The 19,852-nt window shown below is 43.1% G+C and overlaps 1 long non-coding RNA gene across 2 annotated transcripts; it reads left to right on the plus strand.

Moving 5' to 3' along the window:
* The first annotated feature begins 1,823 nt into the window (after nt 1–1,823).
* Nucleotides 1,824–12,407, plus strand: LOC309854988. Of its 2 annotated transcripts, none has more exons than XR_014306531.1 (3): nt 1,824–2,058; nt 8,865–9,059; nt 11,537–12,407. It is a non-coding gene; the product is annotated as an uncharacterized lncRNA (long non-coding RNA). The 2 variants fall into 2 exon arrangements; XR_014306532.1 differs by lacking the exon at nt 1,824–2,058 and adding an exon at nt 2,071–2,206.
* Nucleotides 12,408–19,852: the final 7,445 nt, after the last annotated feature.

Here is a 19,852-nt window from a genome sequence, read left to right on the forward strand (position 1 = left end):
TATGATCTCTCTCTGTCAAATAAATAAATAAAATCTTAAAAAAAAAAAGTGCAAGAATGTGTTTGAGGACAATTAGGAGTTGAACTGTCGGATGAAGAGGAGGAGCTAGCAAAGGAATAAGACCAGTAAATCAGGTAGCTTGTAGAAATCAGGAATTGTCCTTAAATAAAGGGAAGTAGGATTTTAAGAAGGGGCTAGGGGTTGGATATACCAAGAAAATGAGGAAGGAGAAAATGGTCGGAAATTATAACTCTGTCGATCTTAAAGTGTAAGTTCATTTTGTTGTTATGAAGTCTGATTAAGCTAAGGGATAAAGTGCAAATGAAGGTAGTGACTCCTTCTTTTCAGAAATGTGTGTGAAAGAAAAGTTAACAATACAGTACCTGGAGAGAATAGTAGCACTGAAATTAAAAAAAAAAAAAAAAAAGACAGCGGTAACGGTGTGTTGAAAAGCAAAAAGGAAGAAGCTGGTGGGTAAGGACATTGAAGATACAAGACCTTACAAAAGTAGTGGTGGAGGGAAGTGAGAAGGGGTGGCGTACACCGTCCAAGGAAGACTGGCTTTGGGAAAAAGAGGAGAACAGGTTGATTTGGTGAGAATTTTTGAGATCAGGAACACATTGTGACTACAGATACTTCAAGATGGAGAGAATATCAAACTGGAGAATTTGTAATCACATTGCTTTGATCCCTGGAAACTAAATGAAGTTATCTTTTTAGTATATATTGCACCTGGCACCTTTAATAACAAGGAAAGCTGTAAACAGTCTTTGCAAAGAATATAAAAGAAATCAGAGATTAGTGCGTGTGTGTGTTTAGGTCGGTTGCGACTTCCTCCAGTCAAACCGCTACACACTTTGTGCCCTTTTTGGAAAAGAAACCAGAAATCGGGGTAATTTATTGAAGATGGACTCTGAGGACTTTAAAGGAATTGAGCCATTCTAAGGCAATATTAAAACAGAGCTGGCTCTACCAACAGAGAATTTAGTTACAAATTGGGTTGATGAGCCGGGAGATTAAGGATTCACTTTTGTACTGAAAAGTGGTGAGCAGGTGAAAGGTAGGCGCCGCCGTCACGGAAACGCGCGGCTAGGAAGAGGCGACATTCAAGGGCACATTTTGATCACGATCTCACGTTAGTCACTTCTCACGTCCATTTCCGAGCCACTGAAAATAGCCCTCTGCGGTGGGAAGAGAAATCGCATTCCAAAACCGAGGCTGTCTTTCCCCGGTCTAGCTACATTCCTTTCTCACTGACTGGCCGGCGCTGCCGCCTTACGCAGTCCGCTTTCCAGCGGCACGGACGACGCCGGTGGGCCCGGAGCAGGCGCTGCAGCGTCTAGATCGGCAGGGAGGGCCTGAACAGTTCTCCAGACCTGCTCAGCCTTCCTCGAGAAAGCGCCTTGCCAGCAGTCAACAAGAAGTAGAGCTAACGCCATGCTAAGCTCCGAGACCCTCTTCCAACCCAGGAGAGGCGGGAGAAGGCTCTGGCTCCTTTACCCCCTCCCGTTTCCGCAGCGGGCGACCCAGCGTCGGACGCGGACAGCACGACTCCGGCGGAGCGGCGGAGCAGCACTAGTCTCGAGACCTGGGCCGGGGCGCCGGTGAAGGGGCCGGGGGCAGGCCTCCCAGGTCTCGGGAAAGCTCCCCAAATGGCAGGCGGGAACTCCGCTAGGGGGGCGCGCAGCCGCCACCGTGGCCGTCCTTCCGCCAGCCTCAGGCGGCCCCAGAACCATCTACAATGTCCTCACCGAGAGGTACCCGCTCATGGCGACTGGCTGAGCCCGGTGCGGCTCCGCGCGGGGGCGGGGTCTCCGCGCGGGGGCGGGGTCTCCACGCTGCGGCGACGGTTCCCCGCCCCGCTGGTGCGCATGCGTGCAATCTCCACAGGAAAGCGTTTGCGCGCGTCCGGGTCGCGGCCGGCAGAGGGCGGTCCGGACCCGAGTCTGCCGCGGCGCCCCTGGCGTGTGGAAAATACCAGCAGATGGCGGGCTAGGATCGCAGTTGCGTTGAAGGCGCGAAGTTTCTGCCCATTCCCGAACCGCCGGCGACCACCCGGTAACAACCCCCCCCCCCCCACACACACACATTGGGAATAGCACACCGGAGACTTTTTGAGGGAAACTAGGTCGACGGCCCGCGGCGCCCGGAGACTTTTTGAGGGAAACTAGGTCGACGGCCCGCGGCGCCCGGACGGGCAGCTGAGGTGAGTGTGGGCAGCGGCAGTGGCGCGCGGGCTGGAAGCGCGGACCCAAGATGGAGTCCGGGCGAGAGCGAGGGAGCGCGGGCGAGGAGCCGGCGGGCGGGCGGGCCGGGCGCAGGCCCCGCGCGGGCGAGGGAGGCCGGGCGCGGGCGAGGGAGGCCGGGCGCGCGGGCCTGTGCGGGGCGGGGCAGTCGCTCGTTGTCCGAGCGCGGGCGCCTGTGGGCGCGGCGGGCACCCCGGAGCCCTCGTTCCTCCCCACCCCTCCCGCGGGCCCGAAGTTTCTGCCCCGGCCTGTTCGGGCACTGCAGCGACGGGCGCCGAAGCCGTTGTGGCGCGCTCGGGACCGCCGCCAAGCTAGCCCTCCCCCTCCTCCCTCGGCCAGTCTCTCGGGACTCGCCCGCGCCGGTGGGGCCGGGCCGAGGCCGGTTAGTGCGAATGCCGCCCGCCGCCCTGCGTGTCTGCGGTGCTGTAGCGGCGGCGTCCCAGGACCGCGAGCTCGCCTCCGCGGAGGGGCCTGGGGGTCGCTCGGCGTGGCGGCCGGCCGAGGCTGCTTGCGGCGTGGTGGGGTGCGGCAGGGGTTGGCGACGGGGGGAGAAGGGGCGTCGAGGCCAGGCTTTCCCGCTATCTGCCTTCCCCGGCGCGAGGAGGCCGCCCTGTAAAACGTGTTCAGGCCAGAGCCCTGCCCCGCTGGTTTGCCAGTTCCTGGGGAGAAGAGGCCGCCAGAAGTCGGTTTCCCTCCTTTCTCGGGGCGGGGGCGGGGGCGGGCTGGGAAACCCGTGCCTGGAGTTGGACCTGGGCCTTGTTTGGAGGGTCGGAACTGGGTGCTTCGTGTGTGCTCTAGGGGCTGAAGAAATTTTTCCGGTCTCAGGATTGTCACGTCACCTTTTCTACCCACGTTTGAGATGTTCTCGATTCTCTTCACAGAGAATCGTTGCCCGGGGCGTGTAAATCGTGGGATGGTTTCGGAAGCTTATAGACCCAAAACAGTGCTGTGTGTGTGTGACGACAGCGAATTATTTGCTGTGGAAGTTCTTGTAAAGGTGGTGAATATAGTTTATTCCTAATTGTGGTCGTGACTAGAAAGGAGTATATTTTGCATTTTCTTAAGGAAATACAGTGTAAAAGTATTTGAATTGGCACAGAGAAAGTTTAGTGTTTTGTGAAATTTTAGTATGAGTTTCCCTTTTAGTTTTCCGTGTGTTTTTAAGAAAACTGCAAATTTTGATGGTGATATACCTAGGAAAGTATACACAGCAATGAAACTAAAAACGATTTATTTATTGTATGTATATTGTACTGTATTTTCATATTTATAGCGATAATATCAAGATTTTTTTTTAAATTGCAGAAGGCGGTGGGCGCCTGGGTGGCTCAGTGGGTTAAGCCAATGCCTTCGGCTCAGGTCATGATCCCAGGGTCCTGGCATCGAGCCCCGCATTGGCCTGTTTCTCCCTCTCACTCTGCCTGCCTCTCTACCTACTTGTAATTTCTCTCTGTCAAATAAATAAATAAAATCTTAAAAAAAAAAAAATTGCAGAAGGGGGGATATTGAAAGATCCGGAAAGGTGGTCTGTTTGCTTTTGATATTTGTGAATACTTACAACACAGATTGTTTGCTTTCTAAATAAAATTCTGGAAAACCTACAGGGTTCTAATTTTTTTTCTTTATATTTTTTGGGATGTATTTTAAATTTATTTAAGTGGTTTACCAGTGGTCGTTTTTACAACCCAACCAGCTACTGTTGGGTGGAAATTTCTCAGTATCCATTTTAGTTTTTGATGTTCTGACAGCTAGGAGATGCTGAAATAGATGGGAAATGATGTGACTTGCATTCCTTCTGTTGAAGACAGTAATATAATTACTGTAGATTCGAATGGCTCTTTCAAAGCCTTAAGGAGTGCTGTGGTGTAGGGGAAAGAGCCCTGGACTGAAGTTACTTTATCATTAACTAAGCCCTGGACTGAAGTTACTTATCATTCCCTAAGTTTGTCATCTTAGGGTGTCACTCTTTGAGCTTTACTTTCCTCATCACTAAAATGAAGGTACTAAATTATATGATAGCTGTTTAACAAGATCTGTATGAAAAAGCCCTTTTTAATAGTTAAAACTTCAAACATTTTGGGGCGCCTGGATGGCTCAGTGGGTTAAAGCCTCTGCCTTCGGCTCTGGTAATGATCCCAGAGTCCTGGGATTGAGCCCCACATGGGGCTCTCTGGTCAGCAGGGAGCCTGCTTCCTCCTCTCTCTGCCTACTTGTGATCTGTTTGTCAAATAAATAAATAAAATCTTAAAAAAAAAAACTTCAAACATTTTATGTAGTTTTTACCTTTTCCCCTTGATTCTGGATCTGTGTATCTTCATAATCAGTGCTGTGAGGATGTCTAATGCACCATGAGGGAAGAATATGCATCTCTTTTTAGCCTGGGTTCAGGGGTACAAGAGTATCTGGCTCTAGGGGTCCCAAACAGACTAGGTTCAGGCACTTACTGCTGAGAAAATCCAAAGGCTAAGAGACAAAAGGTGGTGAAACAAGTTTATTTCAGTGAGGCAACCACTGGGAGAACTGTTTCTCCCAAATGCTAAAACTTCTAGGTTTCCGTATGGAAAATGTGAATCTAAGGTGCGTGGGTACATGCAGGGGGGACAGTGAAGGTCAAGTCAGTCATTGTCCTAGAGTTCGTCACGTGGGGTCTTGGTGGCCCAGGGCAGTCCTTATTGGTTGTGCGTGTAGTTTCGGTTCTTATCAGGGGATGCTTTGCTGGTAGGGTTGTTGAGGGAGCAGGAGGCTGACTGAGGACAAAGCAAACGCTGGTACCTTGCACCCCCTCTCCACTGGCTTCCCTCAGTAATATGCGTAACATTCCTCAGGCACCCCTGACTGCCATAAACGAGAAACAGATAATTAACTTGCAGAGATCCCAATCCTACCAGACAGGAGTCTCCCAACTATCTTGATGTTAATGGCTTGGCAACACTGGTCTCCCGGCATCTCGCAGGCCCTCTTGAGCATATGAAGACTCCGTTGAAACCTCCCTTCCCTCACCTTCCCCCAACCGCGGGGTACTTAACCTGCCATCCCTCACAGCCCGGGGCAGCAGCTCTTTCTGCCCATGGGCCCTGTCTCCGTGTTTTAATAAACCACCATTTTGCACCAAAGATGTCTTAAGAATTCTTTCTTGGTCATCGGCTCCAGACCTCAGCCCACCGAACCTCACCTAGGTTCTAGAACTTCATCATATGGTGCCCAGCGTGGGGCTGTGAGTCTTTATATTTGGACTCTGAGCTTCGGTGCAAAATTGGTGAGGACTTTCTCTCTCCTTTTCCTTTAGTCTCATTTCAGGGGTTTTTCAAGGAGTGTGGTCTTATTGGAACACTTGCATGTCAATTGCTCAGGCTGTAATCCTCTAGCCGGTGGCTTCTCTACGGGGAGGAGAGCATCTGCCTTTTGGCTGTAAGTTAGTACCCTGGCTGGAATGGCAATAAGACCCAGAAACTTGATGGCCTCTCTTTATTTCTGTTCTTATATAAAATTGTCTCTCTTGGGCACGGGACAGCCACCTAAGTCACCAGGACGGCTGCCAATCTTAAGACTCCCGTGTGAAGGGCGCTCAGTGGGTTAAAGCCTCTGCCTTCGGCTCAGGTCTTGATCCCAGGGTCCTGGGATTGAGCCCTGCTTCGGGCTCTCTGCTCAGCAGAGAGCCTTCTTCCTCCTCTCTCTCTCTCTGCCTGCCTCTCTGCCTGCTTGTGATCTCTGTCAAATAAATAAAATCTTAAAAAAAAAAAAAAAAGATTCCCGTGTGAGATTTCCTCCTGATTGATCTAATGTGATCCCCTCCACATCCCTGGTCTAGCCACTTCTGGCTGCGGGGACCTCCACCGGGAGCCGGCGGAAACCAGTACCCGATTGAATTAAAACGCAACCGGGGGACCATTTCCTGGGGAAGTTGGCTGTAAGGACCACATGTGTTGGAATGTCGCATAGACCATAATGGATTTCAGCCTTTACTGTTTCTTGTCAGTGTCTTCTGGTAACTACTTAAAGCTACAAAACTGGGTAATTTCCCCTTGCCAAACTTTTCTAGGATTTCCATGGGTTAAAATGACAAAACGGTATGCAGTGTTCAGGACAGAAGATGGCATGGCATGGCACAGTATTTTGGTCCATTCACCAGGCACCCATCAGCAGCCTAGGATGTGGGAAAGGGGAGGGACGCGGCACCCCTCCAGGGCCTTTAACAGCAGGAATGCCTTCCCCGGGAAGGCGGGATGGTGATCAATAGCGATTTTTGTTGAGGGACTCTGGTCGCTTTGACACACGGGAACCTCTGACGTATTTTGTGTGGAACACCACCCAGGAGTCAGGGTGGGAGGGATTTGGTAACGGACTTTGTTTACTTTTCTGGGAGCATGGCGTCAGTAGGTTTCTGCAGTTCCCAAGGACTCTACCTTAGGGTGCCTTTTAACCCACTGGAAATAATTTGGATTGCAAAACTTGGAGGGGCACCTGGGTGGCTCAGTGGGTTAAAGCCTCTGCCTTCGGCTCAAGTCATGGTCCCAGGGTCCTGGGATTGAGCCCCACATCGGGCCCTCTGCTCAGCAGGGAGCCTGCTTCCCTTTCTCTCCCTCTGCCTGTGACTTTGCTGACTTATGAGCTCTGTCTTTCAAATAAATAAATAAAATCTTTAAAAAAAAAAAGAAAGAAATTACTAAACTGATGATTGTCTGTCTCAAAGTTTTAATGGGTATTGCTGAAGTAGCTTTCAAAGTCTTTGGTAACCTGAAACTTTAAAGTTTTGGTTGGATGACAAATGGAATTAAATTGTGGACATCTAGGTCTTAACCAAACAGGATAAAATGCTAAGTCATTAATTACTGGATGTAGGTTTGTGCTTTTGAATTCTTACTGCAAGGAAACTAAGAGTATTTAAATCTGTTGGTAAACGTGTTTTGCGCTTAACTGATTCATAAATTTGCCATCTGAAGAATTCTGTTGTAACAGTTCACAGTAGGTTAATACTTAGTCTTCACTAGAGGTTAAGGTGTTTCTTTTTTTTTTAATTTTTATTTTTTATAAACATATATTTTTATCCCCAGGGGTACAGGTCTGTGAATCGTCAGGTTTACACACTTCACAGCACTCACCAAAGCACATACCCTCCCCAATGTCCATAACCCCACCCCCCTTCTCCCAACCCCCCTCCCCCCAGCAACCCTCAGTTTGTTTTGTGAGATTAAGAGTCACTTATGGTTTGTCTCCCTCCCAGTCCCATCTTGTTTCATTGATTCTTCTCCTACCCCCTTAAGCCCCCATGTTGCATCCCCACTTCCTCATATCAGGGAGATCATATGATAGTTGTCTTTCTCCGCTTGACTTATTTCGCTAAGCGTGATACGCTCTAGTTCCATCCATGTTGTCGCAAATGGCAAGATTTCATTTCTTTTGATGGCTGCATAGTATTCCATTGTGTATATATACCACATCTTCTTGATCCATTCATCTGTTGATGGACATTTAGGTTCTTTCCATAGTTTGGCTATTGTGGACATTGCTGCTATAAACATTCGGGTGCATGTGCCCCTTTGGATCACTACGTTTGTATCTTTAGGGTAAACACCCAGTAGTGCTATTGCTGGGTCATAGGGCAGTTCAATTTTCAACATTTTGAGGAACCTCCATGCTGTTTTCCAGAGTGGTTGCACCAGCTTGCGTTCCAACCAACAGTGTAGGAGGGTTCCCTTTTCTCCGCATCCTCACCAGCATCTGTCATTTCCTGACTTCTTGATTTTAGCCATTCTGACTGGTGTGAGGTTAGAGGTTAAGGTGTTTCTAAAAGTACAAAATTCTCCTAACTGTAAGACTGATGGAAATAAAGGAAGCAACTCTGTATGTAGGAAAGTAGGAGATATGTAAGAAAGATTTAAGGAATGGAAGTACATTTTATTGAAGGTAAAAAGAAGGTAATTTGTCCTAAAGGAGCTGGTTGTTTGGAAGGAAATGACTTGGGACAAAACCTGAATGCAAAGGAAAGTAGAAGGTTTATGAAGGGAAATCTTCAGAAAAGGAATTTTAGTTATGGTCAGGACAGACTAAGATTGAAATGAAATAAAGGTATATTGGTGTAAGACTGAAATTCTCTCTGTTCAAAAAAGATCAAGTTTTCTTAGATTAATTGATCTGCTGTTAAGAAAATGTAAATGGTTTTCTCTTTGCCTGCCCAGAAAACCCAGTTTCTATGTTTTGTTTTATCAGGTGTTTAACATCCTAATTACATTTAGGCATGTGCTTTAAAACTTTATAAGATTTTAGCAAGTAAGAATTAGTTTAGTAAGAATTTCCAAAACTAACTAAAGCTGCATTCACCAGATTTAGTAACGTGGGACTAAATGAACTAAAAAATTCTAGTGTTGTATCCCTTAATGTTTTGTCTTATTTTAGACACTGCTGGTTCTCTAATGTTTGCTCTTCCAGACTAGGGATACTTTTTCTTAAGTTATCGGTAACTTACAGAGAGGTAAAAGTATTGATTTGTAAACAAATCAAGGCATTCAACTTTTCTCTCTATCTGAACTCTCTGAAAATCGGAAGGTCTCAGTAAGTATTTTTTCCATGGCAGTCAGTCATTTGCATAACTTCAGTAAGAATCTGTTCTCCTTGTAACAGGACACCATTGGAAGCATGGGTTATTTTACCAAGGCTTTGACTGGAGTATCATATTTGAGAAAGACATGCAAAGACTCAGATATGACCAGACAGCTTTAAGGACCTAAGGTTGACTTTATGAAACCTGGAGCCGTAAAGCCCCTTGGGACTATTGGCCTGATGCCTTGCTTACAGAGTTCCCAGCAACCTCACCAGGTGAGTAAAGAATGTCACTTCCTGGCAGGATACTTTGGGAACCTCAGGAAAAAGAATTCACACAAATTGACAGGTATTGCAGGCATGCCTGATGGCAAGTACGTGGCTTGGCTTCTGGCCCGGAGAGGCTACTAAAAGTTCAACCTAGAGGTTCCTTATAAGAAGTTCCAGCAAAGCAGATTCTAAAAGATCTGTATGATCACACTCACTGTTCTTGCTGAGCTTTTGTAAATAATAGGCCAAGTTTGTTAAAACTGGACTTGTTTCTCAAATAAATTAGTCCTGATTTGACTATGTCTGGAAGTGAGGGTTATTTTAGAGAGAAAAATTATGTTTTAATAACACACCTTTATGGATGTTAAATTCTAGATTTTATTATCTTTAAATGTTTGTTTACCTAAGCTAAACAATTTGAGGTAAACCTCAGAGAAGTTGCACAGTAGCTTTTTTAGTCAATCTTACTATTTTGTGGGGCTGTTAGCAGAACCCCTTGGCACATGATTAAACAACTGGAAAAATGGGATTGGTTCCTCTACCATTGTATAACTATCACCTTGTGTGTGGCTGGAATAATGAAACTGCCTAAAAGCCAGCATACCACACTCCATAGGATTAACTGTGGACTTGTGGAGATAATGGAGGACTCCACTTTCTTTATGGTTGGATTGGATGATGCTTGGGGACTCTTCTTACCTCTTGACAAGTTTTCTCCCACTTGCCAGTGATCTTCTGTAATCAGGATATTGTTAAGCCTGGACCACTCAAAGGGCTTTTTATTGGTTTCATCCCTTAGTCATATTTATCCTAGAAGCCTCCTCTGTTGAGGTGCAATTGTAAACAGATGCTTTAGCGAAGCATAGGACAGCCCTCCTGGTAAAAAGAGCATCGAAGCTCACTATGGGACAGTCCCTGATTGTAATGACCACATCAGGTCCAGATTTGTCTTAGAAGCCAAAGGCCACCAATGGATGATGGAAGCTGACTTATTAAATACTGGGCTATACTTACAGATATGCCAGAAATAATACTTAAAACTTGTCAAACTTTAAACCTAGTTACGTGTATGCCTGAACCTGACCACTGTACTTCTTTCTCTATAGAGCAAAAAAACTGTTCAGAGGTTATTGATCTTGCTTACTCTGGCTGGCCAGATTTAAGATGCCCCTGTTAAAAATACAAATGACAGTTGGTTTACTGATGGCAATAGTTTTCATAAAAAGTGTAAGAAAAGCTAGGTATGCCATAGTGCTCACTAGCACTTTGCAATTGCCAAAGCCTTAAAAATAAACATTAACACTGAATCCAAATATGCCTTCCTGGTCCTTCATGCCCATGGAGCTGTTTGGAAGGAAAGGGGATTGCTGTCGAGCCATAACTCCCCAATCCAATATGGGCCTAAGTTCCAAAACCCTCCTTACCGCTATACTAAGGAAGGCATATATCAAATCTGGGATTTGTGACTCCCGTATTTGTGACTCCCACCCACTATTAGACAGCTCAGTCAAAAGGCAGTTTAATGCCAGGAACAAAGAAATCATACGTTTGATACTTGGGCAAATAACGCACGACATCTAGGATGGCTGTCATTAGAAATGTGTTCCCAAATAATAGTATTCCAGGCTACTGACTGGTTTGCTACTGATTGGATAAGGCGACCTGGCATTAGATGGTCAGCTCCAAACGGAACCCACTGGATATGTGGAACTGACCTGTGGCCCTGCCTTCCTCCAGCGTATATAGGTCGCCTGTACTTTAGGTTTTGCTTGGATTCATGGGTGCATTACTAAAACCATCACCACTCCAGCTAATTTCCCCAACTTAGAGCAAAGATGGGCATGATCTGCTTTTAAATGGTATGATCACTTAGTATCCATTTTTGTTCCATCTGTGGGACTAGAGGATGTCATTTGGCATGAAAAAGCCCTTAATAAATATACTACAGAGGCCCTCAGTGATTCACTAAATAGCATCTCCTTACTTAATATCAAAGTCTCACAGATGCACAAGGCAGTCCTACAGAATAGGATGGCCTTAGATGTCCTGACAGCAGTACAGGGTGGCACGTGTGCAATTATGAAAGCAGAATGTTGCGTGTACATCCCAGACTATCACAAAAATGTGACAGGACTAATAAAAGATATGAATACCCAGATTAAGGCTCTACAAGATCCTTCTCTCTCTGGGGAGGATATGTGCTATGGTGAGTGCTGTGAAGTGTGTAAACCTGGCGATTCACAGACCTGTACCCCTGGGGATAAAAATACATTATATGTTTATTTTTTAAAAGTAAGTAAATAAATAAAGATGGGTTTTCCCATGCTTAAATTAAAAAAAAAAAAAAAAAAGATCCTTCTCTCTCTCTCAGTGAACGGTTAAGTTCCTGGTTTGAGGGAGGACTATGGCCAACAATTAAAAATCTCCTTTTTGGGCTTCTCATTCTTACCACCTTATTAATCTTAATATGTTGCTTTGTTCAGTGTTTCTCTATTTGGTGCTGAGAGTCCATTGCTGCAATGATTTCGCCACGACAGATGATCCTGACCACGCACAGAGACACTTCTTCACTGTCAGCGCTGGCTTCAGCTGCCTCCGCCTTTCGTAACTCCCCTACACATTCCTCAACTGATCAATGTTGACCCGAGTAGGTAGGGACAGCTCCACGCCCCTATTCAGCAGGAAGAAGTTACAGAAGATGAGACCTTCCACCTTCAACTACCTTAAAGATTTAAGGGTCAAAATTGTTCAGGGGGGAATGATGAGGGAGCAGGAGGCTGGCTGAGGACAAAGCAAACGCTGGTACCTTGCACCCCCTCTCCACCCTCTCCCCTCGGTAATATGTGTAACATTCCTCAGGCACCCCTGACCGCCATAAACGAGAAACAAATAGTTGACTTGCAGATATCCCAATCCTGCCAGACGGGAGTCTCCCAACTACCTTGATGTTAATGGCTTGCTAAAAGACAACACTGGTCTCCCGGCATCTCGCAGGCCCTCTTGAGCATATGAAGACTCCGTTGAAACCTCCCTTTCCCTCACCTTCCCCCAACCGCGGGGTACTTAACCTGCCATCCCTCACAGCCCGGGGCAGCAGCTCTTTCTGCCCACGGGCCCTGTCTCCGTGTTTTAATAAACCACCATTTTGCACCAAAGATGTCCTAAGAATTCTTTCTTGGTCATCGGCTCGGACCTCCTCCCACCGAACCTCACCTAGGTTCTAGAACTTCATCAGGGTGTTTTGCCTGATTTAAGAGAGGAGCCAGAAAGAGGAGCCTAATTAGTAAGAAAGTACAGACTGAGGCAAAATGGAGATCAAAATGGAGGCAGCTGAAGTCCTGTTTCATCTTCTCCTTTTTTCCTTTGCTGCTTGGTCCCGTAGTGAGGGAGTGTATTCATTTTCTTTTGATGTATAGCATGGTACAACTAATTTAGCAGCTTAAATAACACCCAGTTCCTGTCTCACAGTTTCTGTAGGTTAACAATTTGGGTACTTGGTAGCTGGACTTAGTAGCTGGAGATGTAAAACATCTCACCAAGATGTCAGTTTTTATCTGAGGTTTAGAGTGTTTTTGCAAGCTCAGTACTTGTTGGCACAGTTAAGTTCCTTGAGGCTGTAAGTCCCTCTTTTGGCTAGCTTTTGGTTAGTTTACCACTAGTCCACATAAGCAGTTCCCATATGATTATGGTTACTTTTCAGACAAGCAGGAGCCAGTCTCCTTGACTTCCTCCGTCTGACCTCTAAACTCTCCTGTAAGACCCCTTTTTTAAAGCTCATCTGGTCCCGTCAGACCCACACAGGATAATTTTTTTTGGGGCCATTCCATTGATTAGGGGCCATAAATACATATGCAAAATCTGTTTGCCTTATAACAACCACTGGAGTGATGGTATCTCATTATATTCACAGGTTTCCTCACAGTCAAAGAGAGTGGAATTTATAGGGTGTGGGTCATTGAGGGTTCTTAAAATTTTGTCTGCCATTTTGTCTGCCTTTTTAGAATCTGGATATACGTAGGAGCAGAGCACAGGAGAGCAATAACCGATGTGGCAAGTTTATTTCTATGTCTTTAAACCTTTCCTTCCCATATTTTCTGGTATCTCACTTTTAAGTGCCTCTATGAAAACATTTTATTGCATTTAGAGGAAATTAAAAACTCTAATTATAGTAAACTTTAGGTAATAAGAAGGGCAATAGGACATTGTGTAATTATCATTATTCCTTGATACCTATTGTTTTAGCCATTTTATTTTATTTTATTATTTTTTAAAGACTTTATGTATTTATTTGACAGAGATCACAAGTAGGCAGAGAGGCAGGCAGAGAGAGGAGGGAAGCTGGCTCCCCGCTGAACAGAGAGCCCAATGTGGGGCTCGATCCCAGAACCCTGAGATCATGACCTGAGCTGAAGGCAGAGGCTTAACCCACTAAGCCACCCAGGCGCCCCTGTTTTAGCCATTTTAGAGATGAGATTGAGTCTCATAAGATAAGAGATTTTAAAGCTAAAGATAACACTCCTGTTAAGTGACAGGTAGATTCACACTCATTGCACCAGGCAGTTGTTGTGGTGTGATTAGTCCACAGTTTGTGAGGAAGAAATTCTTAACGAAAAAGAATAGTTACTTGAAAGGGTTAGAGTAGGGATATTATTGGTTGAACAGAGAAGATAGCAGAAGTTGGGTCATGATGGTATGTGGGATGGTTTGAGTCTAAGAAAAATATTTTCAAGAGGAGGCGATTAGTTTTAGTTAAGGATATCAAGCTTTAATAAATATAACAAGGATGAGGCGCCCGGGAGGCTCAGTCGTTAAGCGTCTACTTTTGGCCCAGGGATCTGGGATCAGCCTCGCACCAGGCTCCCTGCTCCACAGGAAGCCTGCTTCCCCCTCTCCCATTCTCCCTGCTTGTGTTCCCTCTCTCACTGTGTCTTTCTCACTCTGTCAAATAAATAAATAATCCTTAAGAATGTAACAAGGGGTTAAAATTGTGAGGGAGATACAACTTAATTTCTTAATAGAGAGGGGATGGATATACTAGGGGCTTGGTAAATCTTTGTTAACTGAATAAACATATAAGTCTTTGGAATTAAGAGGTCTCTAGTTAACTGTGACACTCCTTAGGGAAGGGTAGAAAGCAGAGACCTGAAAGAATACTCTTGCATGAGGCCTAGAATTAGTTGAATCTTGAGATGGGAATTATGTCTGTGGAGAAGGAGGGGTCAGTTTTCTGTCATTTCAGTAGTTAAGAAAGGATAAAATCCCATCTTTCTGTCTTAGTGTTGAAAGAAACCTTGTTTTGTTGAGAAATGTGATTATTTTGAAGTGAGCTTTAAGTAGTTCATAGATCAGTTGGTTTTGTAGAATATTTTCTCCATATAATTCACCCCTTATTGCTTCCCTCAGGTTTTTTTCTTTTCCCTTTTCTGATTCTGTTTTTGCCAGTTCATGCTGGAAGGACATCTCAGGTCCTACTTTCATAAAATACATTCCTTAGTGTCATGGTCCTGAATGGTGCCCTAATAAGTTGCCCTGATGTTTCTATAGAGTTGTGCTGTAATGAAATAGCTATAAAAATGACTTTTAACTTGCTAGAAGCATACAGTTAACAAAAATAATTTATATTGTGACCCAGTGTAAGCATATACACAATGGAAATAGAAGTTTCATGGAATAACATTTAACCTTTATGCAGTGCCCTCTGATATTTTTTCATTTTGTTTTTTAAATTAAGAATGTTGGTTCCAACTCACCTAAGTGATACCGTGAGTCAGAGTTGGAAAAGCACTGAACTTTGGTAATCAGAATAGTACAGAGGAAAACCATAAGAAGAAATAATTGGGGCACCTGGGTGGCTCAGTGGGTTAAAGCCTCTGCCTTCGGCTCAGGTCATGATCTCAGGGTCCTGGGATCGAGCCCTACATCGGGCTCTCTGCTCAGCAGAGAGCCTGCCCCCCCCCCCCGCCTGCCTCCCTGCCTACTTGTGATCTGTCAAATAAATAAAATATTAAAAAAAAATAAGAAATAATTTCACTTCTATCAAATTGGTAAACATTAAGCATTCTGATAATATTAAGTGTTGGTGGGAATGTGGAGAAATTATACTCCCATTTTTGGCAGGAGTATAGATTGACAGCCATTTTGCAGAAAAATTTTATCTAGTAAGTTGAAGATAACATGTGAATAAAAATGTTCACAGTAACTTTGCTTGCAGTAGCCATAATTTACTTTTTGTTTATTTCTGAAGATTTAGTTTATTTATTTGTCAGAGAGAGCGCGAGAGAGCGCGTGGGCATATGGCACACAAGCAGGGTAGGGGGTGGGTGGCAGGCAGAGGGAAAAACAGTGGGACTCTAGCTCAGAACCATCATGACCTGAACGAAAGGCAGATGGTTGGTTAACTGACTGAGTCACCAGGTGTCCTACTAGCCAAAATGGTGGTAGAATGAATAAAGAAATGGTGGTTTTCGAGAGTCCAAATAACCTTGATTCCTAGGTTAATTTCATGTTGTCACAGAGTATTATCTTTTTTATATTTAATGTTCGGGATTTGGGATATTCATGAGGGATATTGCTTTGTAGTTTTCTTTGGTTGTAATGTCTTTGTCAGGTTTCAGTGTAATGATTATGATGGACTCAAAAATTAGGTTGGGAGGTGTTCCTTTATTGCCTGAAAGAATTTGTTAGCATTGATATTCTTAATTGAATGTTTGTTAGAATTCAGTGATACCGTCTAGAATTTTTCTAAAATTCTAGAATTTTTCTTGGAATTTTTCTTTGTGGGAAGGTGTTTGGTAGTAGTCCAATTCAGTTTTGTTATTAGACGTATGGCTATTCAGGTTTTGTTTCATCTTGTCAGTTTTGGTAAGTTGTATTTTTAAAGACGTTTGTTTTTCTCCTTTCATTTATTGATCTAATTGTTTATAAGATTCCATTGTAATCCTTCTAATGTCTGTAGGCTCTGTAGTGGTAGAGCTCTTCATTAATTTCTTGTGTTGTTAGTACACTTTTTTTTCTTGACCAATATCATTCTTGGTTTACCAGTATTGTTACCTTTTCAAATAATAACATTGCTAGTTTTCTCCATTTATCTTCTCTATTTCATTTGTTCTTTTCCTTATGATTTTCTGTGTTCCACATTTTTGCTCTTTTTTTTAGCTTCTTAAAGTGGAATCTTAAGTTATATATTTTAGACATTTCTTGTTTTTGTTTTTTAACTTAAGCATTCAAAACTATCACTTTTCCTGTAAGTATTGCTATATTCCACAAATTTTGATAATGTTGTATTTTTCGTTACTCAATTTGAAATAATTTCCAGTTTGCTTTGTAATTTCTTTTTTTGACATGTGGGTTACTTAAAAGTGCATGTAATTTTCAAATATTTGCGATGGTTTTAGGTACCTTACTGATTTCCAACTTAATCTTCTTTGGAGGTCAGATAATATATTCTGTATGATTTTAATCCCTTTAAATTTATTGAATCTTGTTTTATGGTCTGTCTTGGTAAATGAACCTTTTACAGTTGAAAAGAATGTATTGTGCAGTCATTGGGTATAGTATTCTGTAAATATCAATAGGTTAAGGTGTTTTTCTGGCCTTTTCAAACTATTTCTGTATTTGCTGGGTTATTTTTGTTTTTGTTTTCTTTTTTTTGGGGTGGGAAGGGCTTATCGTTTTATCAGTTGCTGAGAGGTTAAAATATCCAATTTCTGTTTCATGCAATTGTCTTTTCCGCCTTTAATTCTGTCAATTTTTGGCTTGTGTTTTGAAGCTGTGTTATTAGGCACATACAATATATAATACGTCTTCCTGATGAATTGATCTTTTTATCATTTGAAATATTTATCTTTCTCTTTGGTGATACTTTGTTTTTGGGTCTACGTTATGTGGGGTTGATACAACTACTTCAGTTTTCTTGAGCTTACTATTCCCATTATATATCTTTTTTCTCTTAGTGTGGTGCATTACATTGGTTTTTGTATGTTGAACCATCTTTGCTTTCCTGGGAATAAATCCCATTTTGTTATGGTATATAGTTCTTTGAATATGCTCTTGAGTTTAATTTGCTAATGTTTAGGTGAGTCTTGAAACATTCAATTTTTTTTATTAAAAATTTTTTTAAAACATTTTGTTTGTCAGGGAGAGCACATGCATGCACAGAATTAGGGGGGAGTGGCAGACAGAGGGAGGGGCAGGCTCCCTGCTGAGCGAGGAGTTCATTGTGGACCTCCATCCCAGGACCATGCACTGAGCCAAAGGCAGACTCTTAACTGACTGAGCCACCCAGGCGTCCCAAGTCTTGAAACATTTTTATTTTTTAATTTTTTTAAAGTTTTTATTTATTTTTTTGAGAGAGAGACAGTGAGAGAGAGCATGAGCGAGGAGAAGGTCAGAGAGAGAAGCAGACTCCCTGTGGAGCCGGGAGCCCGATGTCGGACTCAATCCCGGGACTCCGGGATCATGACCTGAGCCGAAGGCAGTCGTCCAACCAACTGAGCCACCCAGGCGTCCCTGGCACATTTTTAAAAATAGTTATTTTGGTTGATACAATCCAGTCTTAGTAAATGCCAGGGGTTATTTTCATTTTTTAAATGGAGAGTGTGTATTGCATGGTATTGCTTATACATGATCTCATGCTTATAAACTGCCTTATTTGGATTACGCCTGAGTTAAGTGAGTTTATGGTTACCCTAAAGCTATAGGCAGGTCCATAATATAACTTTGAAAGGCTTAATTTCACATTTGAGCAACAGAGATTAATTTCACATATGCTAGTTTAAATCATACAATTAAATATTGGTGAGTTTGATACAGTTTTCAGTTCTAGTATGTAAGATGCGTATTCTAGGGCACCTCGGTAGCCCAGTTAGTTAAGAGTCTGCCTTTGGCTCATGTCATGATCCCAGGGTCTTGGGATCTAGCCCCATGTCTGGCTCCTTGCTCAGAGGGGATCCAGCTTCTCCTTCTCACTCTACCTGCTGCTCCCCCTGCTTGTGCTCTCTCTCCAATCAGTCAAGCTTTAAAAAAAAAAAAAGATGTGTATTCTGCAACTAGAGCATAGGTAAGTTGTCAAAACATTCTGAATTATTTAGATTAACATAATTTTAGTCTCAGAGGTATTATAATTTGAAATAACAGTTTCTTGTTATGATTCAGTTGAAACTTCATTTCTAGCATTATGTATTCTTAACACTAAATTTTTAGTGTGTGTGCTACAACAACCAATATTTAGTGTTTCTTTAGAATTATTTGTGAATGTATTTCTTTCATTTTTATATTTGTAAAATTTATATCTTGATGTCTCTGCTTGAGATGGAAACATATTAGTTTATAATTTTACATAAAGGCATAAATGAGAATTGATCCCCTGTGACATTCTTTTTTTTTTTTTTTTTTAAGATTTTATCTATTTGACACGCAGAGAGAGAGATCACGAGTAGGTAGAGAGGCAGGCGGAGAGAAAGGAGGAAGCAGGCTCCCTGTTGAGCAGAAAGCCCCATATGGGGCTCCATCCCAGGACACTCCTGAGCAGAAGGCAGAGGCACAACCCACTGAACCACCCAGGTGCCCCTGCTGTGCCATTCTTTTTGGATTGGTTCTCAACTTCTGCTTCCCACTGCATCAGATCCATCCCCACCTCAAACTAAATCTGGTAGATAGCCTAGCATTCTGTATTGCTCCATATATTGATCTCTCTGTTCATATAATCTCATATAAATAATTGTGTTCCCAATTACGTATATAGGCTTGTTGTCCTGATCAGTTTGGGAAAAAAAAAATGGGATCATTATACATACTAGTTTGCAACTTTCTGTTTTTATTAATACTTCAGAGAAATCCACCATCTAAGATGTAATTCTGCTGTTCATCTAATGTATAAGTCTAATTATATTATTTTTATGACTCCATAATAAATGCTTCGTGGTGTGTTGTGTAAAACTTATTTAAGCATTCCCACATTTACAGGAACATTGTTTCCATTTCTTTCATATTTTAAACAAGGATGCAGCTTTGAATATGTTCTTAACTTCCAGATGCTTGTATTTCTGTGGGATAGATTTGCAGAAATAGAATTGCTGGGTTGAAGGTAGGTGTTGCCAAATAGCTCTCAAAAAACTTTTCTAGTAGCAATGTGTGAGAAAACTTTTCTTTCCCCATATGTCTCTGCCAGATCGTGGGCTATAGTTTTTAAAACATTTGTAAGTCAAGAAGACGTGATGTTACATTTTATTTATTTATTTATTTATTTATTTATTTATTTTAATTTATTTGCCAGAGAGAGAGAGCGCAGAAGCCAGTACACACAAGCAGGCAGAGAGGCAGGCAGAGACATTGAGAGAAGCAGGCTCCCTGTCAAGCAAGGAGCCGGATGCGGGACTCGATCCCAGGACCCCGGGATCATGACCTGAGCCGAAAGCAGCGGCTTAAACCACTAGCCACCCAAGTGTCCCGTGATGTTACATTTTAAATCAGAATTTTCCTGATTATTAATGATTTTAAACCTCTTTTCTTGTGTTTGTGAACATTTGTGAATGCTCTTTTCTGAATCATTGTTTTCATATCCTTGGCCCAAATTCTGTTGTTTGTCTTTTTCAAATTGTAGGTGCTCACTGTGTATAAAACATTAATACCCTTTACCGGTGTTGCAAATGTTTTCATTTTCCCCCAGGTATGAAAACTTTAATTTATATGAATTACTTTAGACTTCTTAGTTTTGAGTTGTGAATAAGATGTTGCCCATACTCTTCTCCCACAGATTTTTATTGTCTTTTCTTTACAATTCATGTTCATCTAGTGTTCAT

The sequence above is a fragment of the Mustela nivalis genome, assembly GCF_964662115.1.
Source record: "Mustela nivalis genome assembly, chromosome: 19".
In the NCBI taxonomy this organism is placed as follows: domain Eukaryota; kingdom Metazoa; phylum Chordata; class Mammalia; order Carnivora; family Mustelidae; genus Mustela; species Mustela nivalis.